Source organism: Siphateles boraxobius, unplaced genomic scaffold (genome assembly GCF_051911475.1).
Source record: "Siphateles boraxobius isolate OS27281-9 unplaced genomic scaffold, OSU_SipBor_1 26, whole genome shotgun sequence".
NCBI lineage: Eukaryota > Metazoa > Chordata > Actinopteri > Cypriniformes > Leuciscidae > Siphateles > Siphateles boraxobius.
This window is the reverse complement of record NW_027508876.1, coordinates 137,841-160,727: the sequence shown is the minus strand read 5'-3', so window position 1 is coordinate 160,727 and position 22,887 is coordinate 137,841. Positions and strand designations below refer to the sequence as shown.

The 22,887-nt window shown below is 40.6% G+C and overlaps 1 protein-coding gene across 3 annotated transcripts in view; it reads left to right on the top strand.

The window, feature by feature from the left end:
- rreb1a (ras responsive element binding protein 1a) overlaps positions 1-22,887 on the top strand; it is a 53,813-nt gene that overhangs the window by 5,662 nt on the left and 25,264 nt on the right. For 2 of the 3 annotated variants that reach the window (XM_077244090.1, XM_077244089.1), the window contains one exon: positions 17,947-18,038. The exons of the other annotated variant lie outside the window; for it this stretch is intronic. The gene's annotated coding sequence lies outside the window, so the exon portion shown is untranslated. The remainder of the gene's footprint in view (positions 1-17,946; positions 18,039-22,887) is intronic. 3 annotated transcript variants of the gene reach the window in all.

Sequence of the window (22,887 nt, the reverse complement as noted above, 5' to 3'; positions counted from 1 at the left end):
CAGCAAATAAAGTTAGTATTTGCTAAGAGTTCAAAGTCTAACCCAACGGCTATCACCGATGTGAAAGAATGCCACAATGGAGGACAGGAGGGAGAAAGGGAGGCAGGGAAAATGGAGGTCCAGCAAAGCTGAACGGAGGAGATGAGAGCAAAGACGGGAAGTGAAACTTGCCTCTTCTCTGAGGTGGAGGGGAAAGAGATGAAGGAAGTGTTCGAACAATAGCGAGTTCGGCAGCATGACTGTTTTCCCTCTCTGAGATTCAGACAGACCTAGTGATTTTAACACCACCGTCCCTGTGTTTTCTGGCATTTTATCCTCCACGTAACTTTTTTAGTCTTGTTTCCTATAATGTTTAAACTGAAGACATCAGGGACAATTCTTGTTTTTAATTAAACATTGAAGTATTTATTATAAATTATTTATACTTCTACAGAATTTATTAATCTTTAGGCTATTAAATTTATTTATTAATAATAGTTCATATTAATTTCAACATTTACTATCAAAATCAAAGGTTGTATTTGTTTGCATTAATGAATACACTGTGAACGAACATGAACAAACAATGAACAGCTGTATTTTTTATTAACAAAGATTAATAAATACTTTAACAAATGCATTGCTCATTGTTAGGTCATGTTAGTTGATACATTAATGTTAACTAATAAACCTTATTGTAAAGTTTTACCATTATTTTTTTATTCATAATTGAACTTCCCCTCCCTTTTGCAGCAACATCTCTACTAATCTCTGGTGATGGTTACTGGTGAGAGGGCGGGGGCAACCTGTCACTCACATTAGATCCACCAATTGCAAACCACAACCATCCAATCAATTCTCAATGGAAAAAATCAAGTCCCGCCCTACAATTTTTGGGTTTCACTGTTTTACTTGGTTATATGTCACAGTAGGGAAAGAAATAATTATCGCAACTTCTGTTTCATGCTGAATTTAACTGCTGTCGTAGAGTGGGCGACTGATGTACTGCCTCTTTTTCCTTCTCAGCTCTCGTTTGCTCTCTCAAGCCTGAAGCTCGCTCTCTCCCTCCCTCTTGCTGACTAAACAGTTTTGTCAGCTGGCAGTTGCTCGCAGGATTTGCGATAGCTTCTGGAGGCTGGGACGGGGGGGAGGGTGGTACTCACAGGCAGCACTTGTTGCTTAGTGGAGCTGGCCGAGAGAGAATGAAAAGAAGGGAGGGAAGAAAGGGTGGAACAGACAAGACAAGGGTGGTTGCAGAAAGGGAAAAAAAGAGGCTAGCAGCATCGCACAACCAGTTTCTGTCCCGACTACGTGTAGAACGCAAATTAGGGGTGTAACAATATATAGTGTCACAATATATCGCAATACAAAAATGCAACAATATGTATCGTTAATAGTTCACCCAAAAATAAAAATGACTGTGTGAGAACATTTTTTTAGTATTCAGAGTTTTAGTGTCAGTACTACATTAAACTAAAATGTTGAATATAATGCAATGGGGGAATATTTATGGGTCCTGATAATGCCAAATGTATTGTTACCAGTAAAAAGTGGCCTACATTATTTTAAATAAATCTAGTCAGTGACAGAGTGCAAGCATATTCGTCTAAAATAATTCAGTATTTTCAGCTTTAGAATCATGTATATTTTAATTCTGGTGTCACCATTGTCCTGTGTATTGGGTTACCAGCACCAGGTCCAAGCCTATTCATTTACACCCACAATTTAACACCAAATTTAGCATTTTAATCAACAGTACATCTTTTGTTAACATTTTATCATCACTCTTGGAGTATCGCAATAATATCGTATCGTGATACTATATGTATCGAATCTTGACATGAGGGTATCGTTACACCCCTAACGCAAATGATACACTGCATTAATGTCTCGTCTTGAGTTGGGACTCCTTGTGACCCAAAAAGGGTATTTTGTTGCAGCTTAACAATGAGTGGCACAACGCATATTCTGCATCTGACACGTTTGAGGACATGCAGACAGGCCTTTGTGTAAACAGCGCAAATCTGGTCTGGCGCTAATCGAAAGGCAAGAGGTAGCTGTTTGCTCCCGTCTGCCACCTTGCCACTCCACAGACAACAAATATAGCCTTCAAGGATGAGCTGCCCTAATGACATCTTACCTGGCAGCCACAGTGCATGCTGGGAAAAGATGTAATCCTGAGATGCAGCTCGGCAAACATGACGTTGACCACAGATCTGTTGGTGACGTTTATGGTCTTTGTTGTCATTTTTGTGTTGCTCATACTGTTCAAGATAAAACTATTGGGTGTGATTATCTTTAAGACATTTTGTTTACCAAATTAAACAATCCTGGCACCGTGACGGCGAGTTTTGTGTGTGCCCCACTTACATTTCCATGGCACTGCACTTTAGTAAATATGCTAAAAGAAACAAAAAGCAAATGCGTGTTGAAAGTTGTGCCTTGTTTTCAGTCCACCCCCTGGTTCTTATTTGAAGTCGTTCCACGTTGAATACAATAATCAACCGTTCCAGTAGCTCTTTATGCAGTGATGGATAAGAAACAGATAATTCAAGTGCATAACAACCTTCCCACTCACCCCCTTTTTCAAAACCGAACCATACACATCCACACCCACACGCACACACACACACACACGCACACACACACACACACACACACACACACACACACACACACACACACACACACACACACACACACACACACACACACACACACACAATGTCCTGCCATCTCCTCTCATGAGCTGAAAAGGTACTGTTGTTTGTTCTGCAAACACAGGACACACCTCGTATCCACAGAGACCGGAGCTCATGCCCCTAGTCCTACTGCACCTCAGGCTCGTAAAGAAGTCAACCACACACCTTCTTGCAACCTCTTGTGCAAACACACAGGCCTCCACCTGAGAGCATCCCTTTGCTCAGATGCTAATGTGTAGGGGGGAAGGGAGGACAAGATTACTGGACTGGCCTTGGGACGAAGGCGGAGACACTGGGAGTAAGTGAAGACTCGGAGGGGAGGAAGGAACTCAAGGCTTTAAAACTCCACCAGCATTCCTGTCTCCCTCTTTCTTTTGTAAAAATCATCTTCCAAGTTTAGACAAAACAATTGGTCAAGTTTGACTTTTTGTGTCTTTGAAACCTATTTTACGCACGTCCAGAATCAGCAGACTCTTCCGGTCAGGGCAGTGTTATTTAAGGCCAAGCTCACACTACAGGACTGTGGACTACCTTAAATGCTGTGGTGCTCACACTACACAACAAGGTTTCTTGTCATGTGTCATCAGTATGTCACAGTAGTGCACATATTACACAATACAATGCTGATGAGGTGCACAAAGTTCAAGACATTTGGTTGGGGCAGTTCCAACCAACAGCAGGAAAAAAAAGTTTTCGCTTAAATTTACGTGAGAAATTCACGCAAGTGATTATGAGATTTTTCAGTTTATACCATCTACACTTGATTGGCTGGATTATTTCAACCTTGTCATTGCATTGCATTGATTATGTGGCAATCATATCAAAAAGGTTTGAAAATATTGCAGCGTCTGTGATTGATCGAGACAGGCTTAGATCGTGTTGCTGATCTTCTCATACTTGACGAGCATCGGCGAGCACCACTTTAGGGGGTTTGTTACAGACTGTGGAAATCTGTGCGACGGCAAAATCCAACCAAAGGTCGTGTAGTATGAGCTTGGAGTTTTCTTTTTAAAGTTTCTCATCCAAACTGAAATGTTGGAAAATGCTTCAATTTATCTTACTTTGCATGTGTAAAACATAATAAAAGCTCACTGACATGATACAATAATTTTATTAGCAAAATATCCATCCAGGTCGCACTCAATCGCTATTCCATTTAGACTATGTTCTAAAAAGCAATTGTCCTCATGTTTTGTTGCTGGACATCAATTGCGAGTTACAGTTATCTTTGAAGTAATGTAATATGAAGATTGTACAAATTAACATTTATTTTAAATGTGTAACACTGTGAAAGTAGCACATAGTTGGCACATGCGTCAAATGTCTGGACATGATGTTATTACTGTGGACTAAAGAACCAAACGTACAGAAATCATGCATTTTCAAATATATCCGGATTAGTGTAGACGTAGCCTAAGATGCGTGACTGTTATACCATGCAAGCATCAATGCCGAAGAACTCTTCCTGAAAACCACTCCCGGTCCACTTACAAAAAATGCAACCTCTCAGAATCCACCTCAAAACCTTAACAGAGTCATCAGGAGAATAACACTCCTTGATGACAGGTCAGCCATTTCCAAATAACACCAGGCCACGCTGATTCTGTTTAGGGACATCAGCATTAGAAAAGATAGCAAATGCTGATATGCCGGCTACTGTTTCCAAAATAAATGCATCTTTGTGATGGAGCCGGCTGATGTGATGGGGGTTGGGTTAGAGAGGCTCTAAAGTGGGCGCTCAAGCCCAATTTTGAGCTGCAAATTCAAATGGCCTGGTGAAAAGGTAGAGGTGTGTCTGCCTCACTGGTCTGGGGTTAATGGTACACCGTCTGGCTCCCATGGGAAACAAGGAGTCAATGGGGCAGGCTCTGCTGACGTGCCCCTGAGGAGACGGCACAAAAGACAGCGAGCTGGGTTCTTTCTTCTCCTGAAACCTGGCCTTTCCCATCAGGGGCTTTATACACAATGCGCAGACAGAAACGCTGCCCTCCTTCAACACCTACTTCACAGCAAGCCAACACTCTCGGATATTTCTGAGGGACCCACCCAGATGACATGTGGAAAACCATGAAGTCAAATAAATAATGTAAAAGTTTGACTCTACTTGTAAAAGTCTACTTGGATGAATCTTGTTGCAATTATATACATTTTCACCCACTAAGTGAACAAACCTGACACTAAACCTGAATCAGACCTAGTCTTCCATGCCTCACTTTGTTTTAAACAAACACTACCTGTACAACAGCTGTGTGGTTCAAAACAACTGCTTGTTCAAATGCAGTATCATCCAGCCTGTCTGTGCCTGTCAATGAGTTTATAAGAGGGGATAAGCGGTAACATCTCCATCAGTAAATGCTTTGGATACCTCCACTTCCTTAATCTAGTTTCCTTCCATCCACAGCATCCCACAAAACATGTCTGTCCAAGGAGTGTTATCATTAACCAGGGAGTTAGAACTCCACTCATGAACTTTGTTACCAAGTGCTTGGGAAAAGTAGAGCAGAGGCAATAATAAACTTAATCAAAGAGCAGAGAAGATAACCAGGCTGTTGATTGCCTCATGAGAAGACCAGATCAAGGGTCTGTCTGAAAGTACAGCCTTTACAAAATGCATGTTGCATGTCAGAGATCCGAAAAAATGGCTGCTTAGCTCATCCTTGTGGGTTACTGTATTACTAACTTGAATTTTTTGGTCGTGCAGGTTGAAATTGATTAGTTTATGATTTTTATAAAACTTTTGATACTTGTGCAGACATTTACAGATGAAGGGTCATAATTGTCAGCACATAAAGTTAAAAAACTTATAACATCCTCATTTGGGTGAAGCACCCTTGCGTTTGATGTGCAAAGTGTCTGTTTTGTCTCCACCAACGTTGCATAACGTGTCATAAAGTGGATGGTGTCTCTGTAATGTCTTCTCTTAGATTGCAGTCATTTCATAATCTTTGAACCGGGTCAGTGGGCAGTTGATAAGTTATAAAGAAATTCAGCAAGAAATTCAGGGCCTGTAGGAAACTTAACTAATGGCAAAAGATTTGTTGCACTTCTGCATTGTTTTTCGGCTTTTAGACCACTATAGATTTGTTCCCAGATTTCAGGTGTTAATTCATTTAAATCCTTGCCTTATGATGTCAGGATTGGTCACTTTCGAACTGCATGTCTGTTTTTGTGATTCAGCTGCCTGTGTCATGGATTTCAAGGAAATGGCCTATCCCACAAGGCTGTGTGTGAGTCTGTTAAACCTCGGCTGAACAGGAAATGGTGGATACTGGATGTTACTTTTATGATAACTATTGTGCTACATTAAGGGAGTTGTTCATCAGAACTAGTAAAATAACTAGAATAAAATAACTAGTTTGACGTAAAGCCTTCATATTGCCAGGGAAAAGCAGAGCAGAACCAGGGAAAAGTTCTGCTCTGTTCTGCTAATCTGACTCTTTTTGTTAGATGGTAAACATAAAATGCTTAATCAGGCCGTGCTCTAAGAACCTCTCGCCAAGGGAAAAAATAAGTGTTTAAAGTTCTCCAAAATCAGGGGAGGAAACCAGAACTTTTTCCATTGTTGAACTATGTGACGGTTTCAGCTAAGCCTGCTTGCCTTTGTTTGAAACTTGTAATTGTTCCTTCCTGCGAGTTTTAACCCCTTTTATCCTTTCAGGACCTTACAATGTTATGGGCTGTCACCCACCCACCAATCTGTACCCACTCTGGTGCCGCCTTACATCTGATGGGACCCTCTTTATCAATGTGTGGGCAAACATTAAGGGCCCATAGAGATGGAAATGAGGCCTTTGCGGCCCTGCAGCGTAACGCTAGTGCCCTAACGCCTCTACAGACTGTAATGGAATAACAAAAGAGATTGGTCTGTAATGACCAGCCGTCCTTTGACTGCTACACTCAGGGCTTGTGTGCTTTCTTTCATTTCTGTACCGGGTGATGTCATTCAGATTCGTCACTTGAAGGTGGTTTCAAGCTAATTGACACTTAAAGAACAATACAAGCATGAATAACATGTTGTGATGTCCAGTGGATAACAATGTACATTTGTGCACCTTGCTCCCAATTTTAGTCTATTGTGTTTTAAATATAGACTTAACTCATTTGTATAGAAAGTGACACCTAGCATACTTTTTTTTTATGCGACACCATATGCGCAATTAATAAACATAATCGTTAGAAAGAAGGGTTGGAACTTTAAATAAGATATATTTAATATTTACTGTCAGCATTGTCCAATGAAATGAAATCTAAATTTGCTGCACAATGAAATAAAATCGTAAAATGAAATAAAAGTAAAAGCTTATTTGACAATTGGAAATTGCAACTAAATTCGTCAAATTTCAAAATTTCTCACTTTTGGCTCGTTCTTTGTTTGTAAACTGCCTCTACAGCCTTTTGTGGGATGGTCAGTCTGATGCTAACCACCAAGCTGCCACATTTACAAAAAAAAGAAATTAGGACTTTAACGCTCTCAGCCTGCAAATTCTCCTCTGAACTTCCAGTGCCTCCACCCCCCCTGTCTAGATGAATTGCTCCCTTGTAGGAGCGTGTCCTCAGGCAGACGCCTATGTAGGGGAGAGCCCTGCACAACAACTCTGGAGCGGTACGAAAGGGAAAAAAACAATGTGACTCTTATTACAGGCAGGGGGAGGGGGGGGGGGGGGGGTCTGTACGTGATGTGATGCTAGGCTAGGGAGTTGCTTCAGCACAGATGAGAAGCCCTGCGCGTCAGCACACACTGGAGTGTGATGGATGACCCCTTCTGCAACCGCCGGTCTGGTTGTCACTCAGGCGAATGGCAATAACAAACAGCTGGCAGCCTGAGGCGTGATTGGCCGAAGGGAGTCACATGGGTTGTCTTTTGGGGGCGTGGCTTTAAAAGTGGGTGGTGGATGGCCGTCACAGCACCAGTTGGCTGATGTTTTGGCCTTGTACTTTGGCCTGCATCCTTGCTTTTGGAGTTTAGGCCATGTAACATTGGAACAGAAGCCAAAACTGGGCCGGAGGGGAGGGGAGGTGCAGGAGTGATTGAGTGAAAGAAGAGGCAGTGAGGGAATGCAGACTGACTGACGATAACATCGCTGTCAGAACTGGGCCTTCGAGGTGTCCAATAAGTTCTTTCACAGATCTTTTCTTACACCAAACAAGCGTTCTTTTTCAGGAGAGTCTTGACAGCCACAAATCATGCGTGGTCACTGCATGTCTGTTTATGTGTGCGCATTTGAGTCGCAAAGAGATGTTCTCAGCATCAACTCGATGAAGGCCGTATTCTTCTTTGCTTTACAAAGAGCTCCATTATAAGTGCTGTAAGAGGCATATCTGCCTAGTTCTCTGTCAAACACCCCTCCAATGGTTTTCCTTTTCTTTAGTCTTTCAAATAAATGATTGAGAACCCACTGTGGTGGCTCTCCAGCCTCAAAACTTGACCAGCTAGACTTTCAGAAGTGTGTCAGTCGCATTTTAGCATATTATTCACAGTGAATCAAATTGTCTTGACTTTGGTTGAACTGACCAAAATTTTAGTGTGTTAGTGAGTTGATCTGGTTTGTTTGCACACTTTTTTTCATAATTAGCGTCTTTGTTTGTTCTTGATATTTTGTTCTCTTTTAACATTGATTTTTTTATGAGGGAATCCCTTTGCAATAATGGTACGTTCACACAATTTCTGGATGCGTGCACAGCATTGTGGGCCTCTTTTTCAGTAGGCCTATGGCTTGTAGGAGCTTGCCATTTTTACAGAACTGAAAAGGCCTGGAGGTACCCCCACCACACCTCCTCTTCTTTCTCCTCCTTGTCTCTTGTGTTCTCAGGTTTACAGTGAATTCAGAGTCTATTTCATGAAACCAGCAGCCACACCCATACCTCAACGGTGCATAAGAGAGAGATGGTTATCATAAGTGTCTCTATACTTTTATTGCGACGTTTGGCAAGCATAAGTCAGTCATTATGTGGCTTTTAAGATTAGTTTTTTTATTTTACTTGCATTCATGCTCACTGTTGTGCGTACAGTATGCTAAATAACATTTTTACTTTGGAAAAGATCACATGGAAAAAAAAATTCTTTCTCTTTTTTTGCAATGCTCTGATTTCATTGAACTAATTTAGCTTTGAGCATCCTCTGTATTCATTTTTGCCTTAACTTTTCATGCATCAGTTTCTCCATCCCTCATTATCACCAGTGATGTTCAAACAGAAGTTTTCAGATGGTAGATTTGAGTTGCACATTTACAGGACCCAAACATAATTCAGTTGTTCTAGTAGCTGATGTACACTAGGGATGCACCGCAATTTTGGCTGCCGATAATTATCGGCCGAAAATGGCATTGTCTATTTTTGGCCAAAAGAGAAAAAATGTCTGAAAAAGTGTGATGCTTCCTCAATATTTCGCTCCCTGCACGTGCACTCGTCTCAGTTGCTCACGGCCCATGCGAGCGCTCCACTCATGTACCGTTCATGCTCATCAGAAGAGCAAAGTCCGGTCAAATAACGCGCAGATGAAATTTCAGTGTAGTAGTATACTTGTTTCTGTTTGCAATTGCTGGTAAAATGACGCTACCCTCTCGTTCACAGATCTCGCTCTGCTCGCATGCTCTAATGATAATAGCTTTGTAGGACTATACATTATTTGGATAATTGTTAAAATGATTCTTCTGTTGCATAGAACTTATTAAAGAATAATATATTGATATTTAATATTAATACATTTTCTGTCCAATTTTAGTGTTACTTTCAATAAAATTGTGGTTATGTTATTGGCTTGTAGTTTTTAGATTCAGTAGGCATGCACGATATATCGACCACCATATTGGTATCTGCCGATGTTGATTTTTAATGTTATCGTTATCGGCCCGATAAGAACATTTGGCCGATATTAAAGCCGATAAATAATGGATTATTTCCTTCAACTGAGACACTTAAGATTTGCTCTGTTCGCCATGATGTTTTTGAATTGCTTGAAATATGAATCACTTAAAAAAGGAAAATAGAGTAAAGTGCAATATGTCTAGCACAAGTCTGTCATATTAGCTACATAACATTATAATGAGAACATCATTATAATTGTGTGCTTGAGACATGGCTTTTAATGCTGAGATTTTTTTTTTTTTTTAATCAGGCTCTCAAAAGTATACAAAAATTTAGATTTAGATGTATCAGTCAATAAATCGGTTATCGGCTTTAAAATATAAAGAATTATCGGTTATTGGTAATTTTCATATCAGTGCATCCATAAAATTCAGTATCATTAAAATTATTTAATTTAAATAAAAAGTCTAATGCTAATAAAAAAAATATTTAAAATGATTAATAAATAGTTATTAAAAACCGTCCAGAATTTTCAGTTTTGGCCCAGAATTTTCATTTCGGTGCATCCCTAATACACTGAGGTTTGGAGATCCCTCTGTGTGCCTCTGGATTTATGGAGCCGATCTATCACTGCTGACCCTCGATGAATGTCCCATTTGTTGCACAGATCGACAACTGTCAAAGGAGAACGGCATGGGCCCACTGCGTCCTTTCTGCCATAAAAGCTGCCACATCGGCCAGCTCTGCCGAGAGGGAGGGATTGGGGGAAAATGGGAGGAATTCCCTAGTGACTGCTTCCTAAGAGTATTTTATTTTTCCATGTATGAATCAAAAGTTCAATTTTTGCACATAAAACGCATTAAAAAAAAAAATAATAATAAAATGGTACCTTTTACAAGACCTAATTACTCAAAACAATGTCCGTGAACAGTGGCAGTTTCAATTGCACAAAGCAGAAAGTCTTCACATCTCTAAGTGTCTTCACATCTCTAAGTGTCTTCACGTGTCTTCACATCTTCACGTTCTCTAAGCAAGTCGAGAGAGAAAGGCACCTTAACAACGGCCCAGGGAAAGATCACTTGGTCTTCCTGCAGAAACATGTCTGTTAAATAAAGGAATGATCATAACAAGAAGAACAACAGGAGGGAAGGAGATTAGATGCCCAGATCCTCTTTTCACTCATTCCTATACACCTCACGCACTGTTTAAGCAAAGTGAGCCTGGCATGAACGTCCTCATATAGTCTCACATCATTGTGAATAATTTTTTTTTTTTTTTCATGGCTCTGGTTTCTCCCTCAAGGAAGAGTTTTAAAATGGCTGCCCTGTTTTGGATGGACTGGGGGGGGACAGCGATATTCTTTGAGAGAGCTTGTGCACACACACACACACACCATCTGTAATGAGGGGTGGACAGTGTATGCTTTTTCCAGGCAGCTGTCAATGGCACACTGATCTGTCAGCATGGACCCTGCATCTGCACTCCTCTGTAACTCACACCAAGACTCTCCACAGAAACCGGGCAAGAGCCAGCGTCTGTCTTCGCTTACAAGAACTCTATCATGGTAAATCCTGCCTCTTTTGTGCGAGAATGCAGTTCTTTCTCTTTCCGCCCATGCATATTTGCATGGATATGGAGATGAGTCTGTGCTGTCCTCAAACCTCACCCATGTGACCAGTCAACCACCCCACTGTGAAGTCTGGCAAATCCAATGCACCATATGTGTCTTTAGGCTCAAATAAAGACCCACCATCTGCAAAAAAGAAGGGTAAAAGACTTGTCCCTGTCTCAGGCACCTGTGAGGTTTGATAGCCGAGTCGTCTGTTGCCAAGGACCCCTCAATTTGCATGCTAGTTTACATTATCTCTTAACCTCTGAAAAGCCAGGAATGATTGAGCCTGTTCCACAGCTGAGTCCCCATCCCCCTTAAAACACCCAAAGAACATGTAAGAAGCAGATCTTCCTGTGCATCCGTGCATCTCTTCTGCACCCAGCGAGCAATTTTGCGTTTAAAAGACGTCTAATAGCCGTCCAAACACAGCCCGGACGTCAAAAACAAGGCAAAATTTGGGCTGTCAGTGAAAATGTAATAGACGTCTAAACCATATCCCAAGAATAGACTAGTTATCAAGTAGATAACAAAGAAATTAAATGAAACAAAAGCCAAATTTTGCCTTGTTTTAGACGTCTGTTTGAACGTCTATTAGACGTCTTATAAACGCAAAATTGCTTGCTGGAATGGATCTATCTGAAAGCCATTTAACAAGATGAGCACTGTTTTTTCAAAGAGACTTTTTTCTTTTACTGAATCTGAGATGCCCGCACAGATACAGAGCTGGTTTGCATAAAGCAAGCTCGCCTTAGGCAGCGCAGCCAGGGTTGATTTGGAAATGAAAGCCACTTCCTGCGCAGTTCAGCTCGTTGCCTGTTATGATGTATACTCGACTCAGGTGTTGAATGAGTAAAACAGTCGACCACACAGACAGTCATGGATTGATGCCACAACTTCATTTGCAGAACTCCTCGTTTTGTTCAAGTTAAAGCGAAAGTTACTAATATGATATATTCACATTTGACATTCATAGTTCCTTTCCTGTTGTTAGTCATGTTACCATAAAAAATCTGTCAGCTGACAAAACTGGATGTGCTGTATTTGGTGCCACTAGTTGAAGCCAGAATCTTTGCAAATTTGTCTGCAAAAAAAGGGCAGATAATCATGTAGGCTATAAGGAATTTTCTTGTTGAGAAAATAACCGGGTTTGGTGACGTGATTTTTGTTCTCTTTGGTTTGCCCTCTTCTCTGTTCTGCTCTAATATAAACCATCATCTGTTAAAGGAACTCAAACCTCACTGGAGTTTCCACATGTTGCCACACAATGGCTGGTCAGATGATTTCAATTCGCTACGTCTTTGCTTTTGATTGCATCGCTGTCACTTCTGCTGAGTAATTGAGAAACTTCCTGAGGGATGCTTTTTTCGACCATTCAATTACTAGCCTAATACCATATTTTTGGTATAGCCATTTTTATTTGGACATTAAAACATAACACCATTGTGAACTTTTATTATGATGGCAAAATCATGGCATTCTTTGAAGCAAATATAAGTTGTAAATGTCGTCTTCTATGGTCATTTTTAGTTTTCGAGTTATGCAATTATTCAAAGACAACTGTTTGAAGACAGTTAAACTGTTGACATTTATAGCTATCTTCCTGAATAATTACACAGTGTAATGGCACAGATCACAGATACTTCTGATGGGATTGTTTGGACACTACACTTTCTTCAAAAAGGACTTGGTAACAAGCTTTTAATACAGTGGGCAATTGTGTTTTTGAGCATAGTCTAACTGAAGTAATTAGTATCGGCCCTTCTGTAGGCTGTGTGCTTCTGTTTTGTAGGGTGTACGGTTTGCATTGATAAGGATATGAGACCTCAGGGTGGGTAACACCCCCCCCCCCCCCCCCCCCCCGCTCTCCCTGTCAATGCCTCTGGTGTTTAATAGAAACAAAGCAAACAAGCCAGGGAGTGAGCAGTTAACTTGGTGCTGTCTTTCAAGCTGCAAACTGGCCCGTCCTGATTATCCAGATTCTCACCTCGCTCTTTCTCTGCAGTTTTTTCTCCCTCTTTCAAACCTTTCTTTAAACTCTTTTGAACCTTCCTCTCTTTGCACAGGTCCAATCTCCTCTCTTTCTTTCACTGTGTTTTATCTTCCCCTCTCGCTATTGAAACTGATATTGAGGGGTGATGTGCTAGGCAGAAAGCAGCACTCTCTCAGCGCGCCAAATGCTCTCAAACACGTTGGTTCATGCACTTGTCCGTGCCTGTCATCCAGCCCTGAAACACAGCAGTAGCATTCTTTCTCTCTCTCTCACACTCGCACTCACACACACACACACACACACACACACTGAAGTACTCAAGCACATAGTGTGCATACACAAACAGGTTTAACCCAAGAATGGATGTAGGCTATACCTGCGCTCATTAAACATTAATGTAGCCTAAATTAAACAGCTTCCTGTCATGCAGAAATGACATGTGACCTGTAGCAGTTAATTGTGGCACCTTTCTTCGATTATTTTTTATTCAAGACTTCTCAACAGTCTAAATTCAAATATATTGACTTATCTAATTAGTTGTGTTTGCAAAGAAACCCTCACTATCACTGATGCTTATACGTTAGATTTGTGGAATAACCTCAGCACTGTCTGTGCTACTGTAATGAGTGGGGATGACAGCGATTTAAATCACATTACTTAAGGCAAAGTCATATGACTATTTTGATGCACATCTAGGAAATTACCCTACTGTTCAGAAATTTGGGGTTGGTCAAGGATTTTTTTTTAATGTCTTTGAAAAGTCTCATGCTGCATTCATTTGATAAAAAAAACAGTAATATTGTAAAATATTATTACAATTTAAATAACTTTTAAATTGTTTGTTAATAATTTTAAAATGTAATTTATTCCTGTGATCAAAGCTGAAATTTCAGCATCGTTACTCCAGTCTTCAGTGTCACATGATCCTTCAGAAATCACTATAATATTATCGATTTGATGCTCAAGAAACATTTCTGAATCAATAAATTAATTTCTCATTATTATTATTTATCAATGTTAAAAACAGTTGTGCTGCCATTTTTGGAAAGTTTTTGAATAGAAAGTTCAAAACGGTATTTATTTAAAACATAAATGTTTTTTATATATATAACTTATCATTATTTATTGTTATTGTCACTATTGATAAATGCAATGTTTTTTTTGTTTTTTTTTATCATACAGCCACCAAACTTTTGAACTAATGTGTTTGTTAAATGTGTATGCACGTTTATGCACATTTTCATTATTTTATTTATATTTTAGCGTTTCCATCCAAGATTTATTCTAAAAATCTCATTTTATAAACCGCAATGTGCAAGGACTACAAAGCTTATTGGTTTTGATCCGTATTAATGTTTTCATAGATAGTTTTTCATATTTTAAAAAAATTACAGTAAATCTGATCTGGCCTGCTCATTCCCTCTCCTTTTGTTTTCTCCTTTTCTTTGACCATTGTGTGATTCACACCAAAGCCAATAACAGTTACTGAATACAGTCAGTATCCTGTCATCATCATCATCATCATCATCATCATCAGAGCAATGTAACATGGGAGAAGACACAGAGGCTGGGTGTGTTTCACAGGGACAGAGCAAAAAAAAATCATCTACACACACACACACACACACACACACACACACACACACACACACACACACACACACACACACACACACTGGCGTGGCTAAAGACCACAGCAATCTAAAATGTCTCCTCCACCCAGGCCATTATACCTGCCTCTTTGCCTCTCAATTAGGCAGTCTTACCAACCACTAATCTGATAATCTCTGTCCTGTGTCTCTCATCTCATCCTCCATCTCTCTCTCTCTCATCCCTTCCTCCATCTCTCTCTCATCTGACGACGACTCCGCTTGTCTCTCCATCTTGTCTCCATCCCCCACAAACGCCAAAGTTTCCTGTGAACTTTTTATGGTCATCTGTCTTCAGTCTGTTAAGTCTCTCTCTCTCTCTCTCTCTCTGTCTCTCTCTCTCTCTGTCTCTCTCTCTCTCTGTCTCTCTCTCTCTCTCTCTCTCTCTCTCTCTCTGTCTCTCTCTCTCTGTCTCTCTCTCTCTCTCTCTCTGTCTCTCTCTCTGTCTCTCTCTCTCTCTGTCTCTCTCTGTCTCTCTCTGTCTCTCTCTCTCTCTCTCTCTCTCTCTGTCTCTCTCTCTCTGTCTCTCTCTCTCTCTGTCTCTCTCTCTCTCTCTGTCTCTCTCTCTCTCTCTCTCTGTCTCTGTCTCTCTCTGTCTCTCTCTCTCTCTGTCTCTCTCTCTCTCTCTGTCTCTCCCTCTCTCTCTGTCTCTCTCTCTCTCTGTCTCTCTCTCTCTGTCTCTCTCTCTCTCTGTCTCTCTCTCTCTCTCTGTCTCTTTCTCTCTCTCTCTCTGTCTCTGTCTCTCTCTGTCTCTCTCTCTCTGTCTCTCTCTCTCTCTCTCTCTCTCTGTCTCTGTCTCTCTCTGTCTCTCTCTCTCTCTGTCTCTCTCTCTCTGTCTCTCTCTCTCTCTGTCTCTCTCTCTCTCTCTGTCTCTTTCTCTCTCTCTCTCTGTCTCTGTCTCTCTCTGTCTCTCTCTCTCTGTCTCTCTCTCTCTCTCTGTCTCTGTCTCTGTCTCTCTCTGTCTCTCTCTCTCTGTCTCTCTCTCTGTCTCTGTCTCTCTCTCTCCCTGTCTCTCTGTCTCTGTTTCTCTCTCTGTCTCTCTCTCTCTCCCTCTCTCTCTCTCTCTCTCTCTCTGTCTCTCTCTCCCTCCTTCTGTCTCTCTCTCTGTCTCTCTCTCTCTGTCTCTCTCTCTCTGTCTCTCTCTCTGTCTCTGTCTCTCTCTCTCTGTCTCTCTCTCTCTGTCTCTCTCTCTGTCTCTGTCTCTCTCTCTCTCTCCTGTCTCTCTCTCTCTGTCTCTCTCTGTCTCTCTCTCTCTGTCTCTGTCTCTCTCTGTCTCTCTCTGTCTCTCTCTGTCTCTCTCTCTCTCTCTCTGTCTCTCTCTCTCTGTCTCTCTCTCTCTCTCTCTGTCTCTCTCTCTCTGTCTCTCTCTCTCTCTCTCTCTCTCTCTCTGTCTCTCTCTCTGTCTCTCTCTCTGTCTCTCTCTCTCTCTGTCTCTCTCTCTCTGTCTCTCTCTCTCTCTCTCTCTCTCTCTCTGTCTCTCTGTCTCTCTCTCTCTCTCTCTCTGTCTCTCTCTCTGTCTCTCTCTCTCCCTCCTTCTGTCTCTCTCTCCCTCCTTCTGTCTCTCTCTCTCTCTCCCTCTGTCTCTCTCTCTCTCTCTCTCTCTCTCTCTCTCTCTCTCTCTCTGTCTCTCTCTCCCTCTGTCTCTCTCTCTCCCTCTGTCTCTCTCTCCCTCTGTCTCTCTCTCCCTCTCTCTCTCTCTCTCTCTCTGTCTCTCCCTGTCTCCCCATCACCCCTTCGTCACGTCTCGTCTCTTTTCAAAAGCTCCTGCTCAAAGAGGATAAAGCTACGTAAGTCTCTCCTCCTCTTCATCTGTGCATCTCCGTATCCCTCCATCCTTCGGACAGCTAACGGACGTTAAACGGGCCAATCACTGATTAGTGATGCAACAAATGATGCTGAACAACTTCTTACTGTTTATTAGTAGCAGACCACATTTGTTTAAACATTGGGTGATATCAAAAACATTATAAAATACTTTTATAAAATACTAGTTCCAACAAATAAGTGATTTAGCAGGTCTGATTCTGAAATACTTTTTTTTTCTTTTTATATTGTAGCAGCTTAGTTAAACATAACAGCAAGTTAAACATTCTAGTGCACACTTTGATTATCTGCAATATTACAGTATACACTAGTGTTCAAATGTTAGGTAAGATTTTTTTTAATTGTTCTGAAAGTTGTTTCTTAATATATTGCAAATTATTACAATGTCAAAATAATAATTGTAAATGTTCAGTATATTTTAAGATGTAATTTATTCCTGTTATCAAAGATGAATTTTCAGCATCGTTACTCCAGACTTCAGTGTCACATGATCCTTCAGAAATCAGTATAATATGATGATTTGCTGCTCAAGAAACACTTCTGTATATTATCAGTGTCGAAAACAGTTGTGAATAGTTGAACGGCATTTATCTGAAATGGAAATCTTTTGTAACATTATAAATGTTTTACTGCCTTTTTGATAAAAATAATGAATCATTGCTATATAAAAGTACTGTTTTTTTTAATACTGACCCTCAAAACTTTTTCGCTATCGCTATATGAGTTTTTATGAAAAAGTGGCTTAAATGCTCCTTGTAAAAATTTCCAAAATAAACCCATCGCAAATTTGATTCTGATTTAAGTTTCACAAACCTTAAGTACACAAAACGTGTTTAATTATTACAATCACTGCAAGTAATAGTAATAGGTGAGTCAGATGTTGATTCAGTAACTGCTCTGAATGATTCAGTGAGTTCATTCAGTGAAGGATTAGTCAGAATGATTCAAACTGGTAGTTTCAGAGTTTGTGAGTCATTTGAACACATCATTAAAAGAATCCCTTCATAAGAGTCAATTGTTTGTGAAGTGAATAGAAATGTTACTGAAACATTTAAAGCGATTGACAAATTTCTGCTGTATTGTTTTAACTGGTGACCCCCGATGCCAAACATTCGAGTGAACTGCAGTTTCTTGATTCAAAGCAGCCTTTGGGGAGAGATTGAGTTAAACTGTACCATGACTGCGGGTCAAACTCCAGCCACTGAGATAGAGATTCTGTGTTTCATAGCGCTATGATTCAGCACAACAAGTTTTGCAATGATTTTATTACTTTATAACAGATTTCAAGGTCAAAAGTCTGTGGCTCATCCCGAAAGAAAGTGTGTGTTTGTGTGTGTGTGTTTATAGGCATGCATATTAAACTCCCTCTTTGTGGTCTCCCTGCAGTGTGAGCAGTGGTTGCTGACACACGAGGTGCACTGCGGTCCCTCTTCAACACCCGAACGCCTGCAGAATAATACAACCTCGTCTGAGGACGGGTAAATATACCTCACCGTCCGGTCCGGTCCGAGCCGAGCCGAGTGAGCATCCTCACTGTTTGCACATTCAGCATGGAAAACAAACTGGCCTGCTTATCAAGCCCTGCCCACAAGTTTCACCTTTTATTTCATCCTTTCATCCATTGTCTATTCATCTTCGCTGTTTTAAAGTCACAGCTACACATTTTGTCATCCTTGGCTCGCATACCTTTCGCTCTATCATTCATCAAAATCAGCTGTTCTGCTCTTTTGCAGTGTGCATGCGGTCCAAAAACAGTGAAGCTAGCCATGTATGCAGCTAAATGGGCTTTGGGTCCATTTAAAATTGCGTTAGGTAAACAAAACAGATCTGCGGATCTCCTGTTTGTCAAGTTACAGTTTATTATTTTGCTTCATAAAAGCACTGAAACCCTTAAGCTTGAACTTGTAATCTGCTTTCAGCTCATGAGACATCACATGCACTTCATATACACACTAACGTCCTCTGCATGAAGCTGGGATCTGTCAGTGCTGCGTTGTCTTGTTTTAAAACTCTTGTGCTGAATACATGAGATGGTTTTTGGTTCAGGTTGGGTGGTAAGTTACAGGCATGACTTTGCTTCAAGATGCAGGAAGGAATCTGAAATATGTACTTGTGCTTGTGGCTTTGAAGGAAAAAGTTTCGAAAAGATGTTAAAACAAAAATACCAGACAAAGGCCAATCTGCAAACTAAATGGAAGTTGACCTCAGTTGTCTTCAGTTCAGGCATTGATAAAGCCGTGCAACGCCAAAGATAAAGATAGAAACTACCAAATCAAATCAAATGAGAATTGCTAGCTGCATTTTCCTTTGCTCGTCCTTCAGTGTTCTCAGGTAGCAGGGTCAAAGGTCAACATTCTCTTCTGTAAAACAGCTGTGCTATCTAGGTGAAAGTATGATGCTCCCAAAGACACATTCTTTTACACAAAATGCCGCAAAAGTACTGAATTACACAAAATGCCGCAAAAGTACTGAATTATATACAATAAGCAGCCTTTGACTGTCGTTCATCTGCTCTCACAATTATTTCATTCTCTTTGTTTCACCAATGCGCAATCACATTCTTAGGGCTATTAGATTGTTGCTTATTATTATTATTATTATTATTATTATTAGTCTAAACCAAAGAGGTGATGTGCGCAAACTAACCTCCAGTCATTCTGAGTCATGGCCTATTGCTCAAGCCATGCTTTCGAGCGCCTGCAGTTCCCCAAGCTCAGACTTGTGGCGCATTTGTTAAAAGTCACTGAACAGGACCGAACCTCTCATCACATACCGACAGGGCATGTAACAATGATAACAAAATGCATTAGATGTCGCCAAGATAAAAGTGAATGCTCTCAAATTGACAAAAACACACCTTTTTCTACTCAACTAAACTTTTCTATTATGGTGTGTAATATGGTTGTTTCACTCTGTTTCATAGGTTTTTGGTGGGATATTGAGCTGGTGAAACGTGGTTGGGCCTGAGGCGTGTTTGATAGGTGAGGCAAACCTGTTTGAGTGTCTGCAGGTTCAGAGATAAAGGTGATACCGAGAACTCACCATAAACGGTCACAGTTTAGCTTGTGGTTAATTTCTTGAAAACAACTGAGATTTACAGTTATGGTGAATCATTTTGAATATTAAAAAAAAAGCCAGTAACCAGACCGGATAGATTTGAAAAAATGGCAGATGAGAGCATAAACTATTTTGATGCTGTTGTTTGTTGAAAGATCTTTACTGTGTGTTAGTGTGTGTTTGTGCTAGGCCACCCTTTTTTTTTCTTCTTTTTTTTTTTTGCTTAGCATATCTGTTTCTGTTCTGCTCTTGGGGCATTGAACTGATTTTATTGAGGAAGTATTTCATATAAGAGGTTTGTTTTTCTCACACTACTAGATTTAGACTGTTTTGGTCTCATGTGATTTATCGTGGAGTCATGGTAGTTTAAATATATTGTAGTTTTTTGGTTAGTCAAGTTCTGTTTACTCTCTGTAACACCCTGAATCCTTCTCTTACATATCTTCCAAAATGCTTACTTTCAAGATGGAGACTTATCACAACCTACTGGCATGGAGCACACAAGACTTGGTCGCATTAACCATACATTTTCTGTAGTTTACTGATTTTTAATCTTATTAATCTGAATTGGAAACCTGGTGACAATTGTGGATACTAAAACACAGGTATCTAGAGACCTCTACATTCTGCATTCATGTTGTGCTGTGTATGAATTGCCTTAAAAGTGCATCTTTTGTAAACATTGCTGTTTTATTGTATCTGACTTGCAATGTTGGATCTCAATATTTCAACCCCAACAAAAAGCTTAGTCACCATGAAACGATAACAGCACTTAGAAAATGACAAGACTTTCTACAATCCAATCAATTCCTGATGGACAACATTAGGTCCAGCTTTACATTTCTTTGCTTGTTTGTGAAGCTGTGTCACCCGGATATACATCACCATAGGGAAGAAAAGACGGTTGCGGTTTCCATGCCGCATTTCAAAGGACACATCTCAAATTTGTTGCTTAATTACAGCTTTTAATAGTCTTGGAAACTCACCATTCGTGTGGATCAGGTTACAGGATTTGCCTGATTGCTGTAATTTTCATAGTGGATGGCTAGACAATACACCCTGATAAGGAGAAATTTTTGCTTCAGGGCATTTCTTTTTTACTTTGGACAGGGTTTATAAAGTCCCATTGTGTTTTGCCACGAGCACAAAGCTAGTTCAGTAGGCCATTACGTCAAGATAAGAGGCTTATTCCCGTTTGTACCCTCTCGGAGAGGGAGGCTACCTTCAGACTGTCAGTTTTTGGGATTGACAATTGCTTTTACTTATCGGTGTGTTAGTCTCAATGTCCCGTTCAAACAGCATCTTACAGTAGCTTTTTGTATTCAGTCTGTATGAACGTTCAACGGGAGTCATGCCTGTATTCGCTTGCCAGTAACCACACTGACCAAAGTCATATCAAAGATGGTGGCGTCCATAAAACTAAAGTCTTATCTTTTTTGACACGAGAAGAGTCCAAAGCGTGCAAGTTCATCTGTCAAATCTTCATTAACTGACAGCAGCTTTTATATTAGTGTCATTAGAGCCAAGCATTTGAGTCGTGCGTACATCACAAAACTGACAGGAGTGGCTCCTGTGGAGAACAGTGACTGGATCTAAAACCTGAGATGACACACAGCTCATATCTCCATCGCTGTAAACCACACTAAAACCCCTAAAACAGATGGTAGACACACGTTTGTGCAGCATAGAGCAGCTCTCTCGCACTGTATGACGCATTACATAACAGACAACTACCGGTAGTTGTCCTTCGCACAGCTTTTCCGAGAATGAAGTTGTAATAATAATAATATGTTTATTTTATAAAGCGCCTATCTGCAAACGCAAGGTCGCTTTAAAATATAATACAAATGAACATGACAGTAGACAGAAACAATACGGATAAACTGAATAGGTAACATAACTAAACTTAAAAATAGATAAACATGACTAGAATCAGATCATAAAGTCAGGGATCAGAGAAACAAGAAGCAAAAATATATGTATTAAGGTGAGTTTTGAAATCATGTAATGATGGAAGGTCGCAAAGGTGTTTGGGAATATAATTTTCCAGAGAGTGGGGGCAGCGGCATGGGATGCCGGTGGGATGAACAACAGAAAAAAGTAGCGAGTCTTGAAAAGTTTGGTTATAGAATGTGGTTGTAAATAACTGAATTGTGTCTGAACGTAACCATATTAAAAACTCAAACTGTTGCTGTATGAATGTGGTTGGAAAAATCTTCTCAACTCTAGGGCGAATGACATTCGAATGACCGGACGAAAGAGTGTGATATATACGGGAATAAGAGAGGGAGTACTAGTAATATTCCTTCCACTCTGTCCTAGTTTGGCCCCAAACCAGCCCCCTTTCTCTTGCTCTCTGTAAACATAGTGCTCTACTGATACCCTGATCTTTGCCCTTAGAGAGTAAGAGAGACTGAACGTGAAAAGTTCAAGCCGGCAGGCTGCACACGACTCCACAAACTAAAACGAGAGGTGTGCTCAAAATATTGGTGACCGAATGCGCCGCCTTTGTCATCGGGAGTCAGTTTGTGTGAGAGGATTTGTGAAGCTCAGTCTGGCAAGTCAGGACAAGATTCTGCCTCAGTAGGCCCTAGTTTGAGTCACTCATGTAATCATGTGATAATGATTGGTAGGGAGGATAGATGCGAGGTGGGAGAGAACGGCTACTCTGAAACTTTTCTTTTACACCACGATCTTGGGATGTTTAGTTTCCTGGAGTGTAGCTTCCTTCCTCTACTGCCTCGTCTATCTGTGTTAGCTACTACTTATTTCACACAAGAGAGTCTGCATTTCTCCTGTCTCCTGTTTTTGAGCGCTGTGATGTTAAGGAAGACACTGAAAGCTATAATAAACAGCCAGCAAATGGTCACTTGATCTCAACCCCCTCGCCTCACTATTTCTCAATTTAACCACAAAGCGCTTTTTTTGTTGTTGAGCAAACAAACCCCATTTTTAGCCTTGTCCCGCTCAGGAAGAACTTTTAATATCTTCATCCTTTCCCTTTCTAAAAGCCATTCAAGACTAAGAACAGTGAACCGAACGGTCGTTTCATGCAATAACTGTTTTCTTTTGAAGTGCATGTGTCACTTTTGTCAGTTTGGCTTGGAGCTATTGTCTGACAGCCATCCTTGAAAAGCCCAACCCATCTTGGCTCGGTCATTTGCATCCCAGAAGCTAGGCCAATTACTTTAATTAGAGCTCCTACTGAATGTAGGCTGGAGGCATCATATAAGGAAAGCTCTTGTAATGCCATGGTTTTTGACTAAATCA